Genomic DNA, 2321 nt, shown 5'->3' with positions numbered 1-2321 from the left:
AGGCTTCCAGTTGATCCAATCAACGGAACAGCCTGCTCGTGAAATTAACGTGCAAGTGGCTGAGCACTCCACAGACACGTGTGCCTTTAACGTAGTTCTCGGGGATATTCAGCGTGACACAGAGTGTGACAAGGCTGACCCTTTGAATTACAGGCACAACAGAAACAGGAAATAAGAGTGAGAGAAAGTTGTGGTGAAAGAGTACAGCAGGGTTCGCCACCATCCCCCTGCCGGAGCCTCGTGGAGCTTTTAGGTGTTTTCGCTCAATAAACACTCACAACGCCCAGTCTGGGAATCGAAACCGCGATCCTATGACTGCGAGTCCGCTGCCCTAACCACACAATTATGATAGCACAAAATTAATTGAAGACTATCTGAATAAAACCACAAGTAAACTTTTGTAAATGTTTTATTCCTTGTGCACCAAAATGACCTGATAGCTATATGACGCGATAAACCTAATCGGCTAAGAAAATTACCTTGGCTGATTTTATTTTTGTATCTCTTATAATCTAACAACACTAACAGTATTCGAACTTGTTGAGTCAGCAAGTTTCAAACATATCAGACTTTCAAAAGTTGTTGTTTGAATTCGCAAAATGATCGTTCTTCTGGTGCGGCCGTAGATCGAATATTGTCGACAATATTCTCACAAAATCTCACAAAGTTTGGAGTCATTCAAATAGCTGTGTGGTAGGAGGCTTGCTTCTCAACTACATGGTTTCGGGTTCGGTCCTGCTGCGTGGCACCTTGGGCTAGTGTCTTCTACTATAGCCTCGGACCGACTAGGGCCTTGTGAGCGGATTTGATATACGGAAAGTGTGTGTGTATGTGCGTGATGGACATGTAAGTGTTAAACCGAAATTATAATTTCCAAGCAAGTTTAAGAATAACAACGAGAGATTTACTAATTCTTTTCTACTCTAAGCCCAAAGCCTGAAATTTTGGGGGAGGGGGCCAGTCGATTAGACCCCCTCCCCAGTATGCAACTGCTACTTAATTTATCGACCCCGAAAGGATGAAAGGCAAAGTCGACCTCGGCGGAATTTGAACTCAGAACGTAGCGGCAGACGAAATACCGCCAAGCATTTCGCCCGGCGTGCTAACGTTCCTTATTTCTTTACTGCCCACAAGGGGCTACACAGAGAGGGGACAAACAAGGAAAAAGAAATTAAGTCGATTATATTGATCCCCAGTGCGTAACTGGTACTTATTTAATCGACCCCGAAAGGATGAAAGGCAAAGTCGACCTCGGTGGAATTTGAACTCAGAACGTAACGACGGACGAAATACCGCTAAGCATTTTGCCCGACGTGCTAACGTTTCTGCCAGCTAGCCGCATTCGAGAGATTTACTAATGGGGGAACAGAATTCTGTGAGAGACCGAGGCTCAAATTTATTGTGAAGTCCCAAGCAACATGAAACTTACAGCATTTGTGATGGGCTCGAACTCTCAGTAAAAGTTGCCTTTACGCAAAGGTCGCACCGTAGTACGAGCTAAAGCAGTATTTTTTTAACCAGTTCTAGAAGTTTTCATCTCCACAGGACTTGGGGTATAATTAAGGCTTTTTACTAAACAACACGAAGTATTTGTTTTAAACGTAGCACGCTTATTGCAAGCCGTCCCCATTATCTTTTCAGAATTATGTAACTGAAATTATTTCTCAGGGACCACGTGCCACACATAAGAAAAATATATATATACGTTAGTGAAGGGAGAGAAACGAAAAACACAAACAAGTTGATAAAGGGCCCCCTTATCTTTGCTGCTTACATCGTTGTGAACCACTTTTTAAGCTTGTCTAATAATATTACGTACGCATACACATATGTGTATTAGTATATCTGTGTGTATGCTTGCGTGTATGTGTGAGCGTGTGTATGTGTATGTGTGTGTATATACAGTTATATATATATGTATAAGTATTTTTCTCTCTCTCAATATATATATATATATATATATACATGCATACATATGTAGACACATACATAAAGACACACACACGCGCGCACGCACACACACACAAAGTAATATAAAAAGGTATGATTCAAAGATCAAGGTGTAGGAAGTTAGTAAGCTTCGAGCAGTCCGTAGAAGGTATAAAATAACAACTTTCAGGCAAATCTGACCGATAGAATAAGTACTAGACCTAAAAAAGAAAAAAAAAAAAAGAAATAACAAAAAAAGTTCTGGGGCTGATTCATTCAACTAAAATCGTTCAAGGCGGTGCTTCAGCATGGCCGCAACCTAATGACTGAAACAAGTAAAAGAATAAAAAAATAAAAGAAGGTATATGTGTATATATAAATATTTGTATATA

The 2321-nt window shown here is 40.6% G+C and overlaps 1 protein-coding gene across 1 annotated transcript in view; it reads right to left on the bottom strand.

Moving 5' to 3' along the window:
* Positions 1-2321, bottom strand: part of LOC106880309 (protein henna) — a gene marked incomplete at its 3' end in the record, with an annotated part of 16830 nt that overhangs the window by 13330 nt on the left and 1179 nt on the right. The window lies entirely within an intron of this gene.

The sequence above is a fragment of the Octopus bimaculoides genome, chromosome 27, assembly GCF_001194135.2.
Source record: "Octopus bimaculoides isolate UCB-OBI-ISO-001 chromosome 27, ASM119413v2, whole genome shotgun sequence".
Lineage (NCBI taxonomy): Eukaryota > Metazoa > Mollusca > Cephalopoda > Octopoda > Octopodidae > Octopus > Octopus bimaculoides.
The sequence above is the reverse complement of the archived record's forward strand: the minus strand, read 5'-3'. Positions and strand labels throughout refer to the sequence as shown.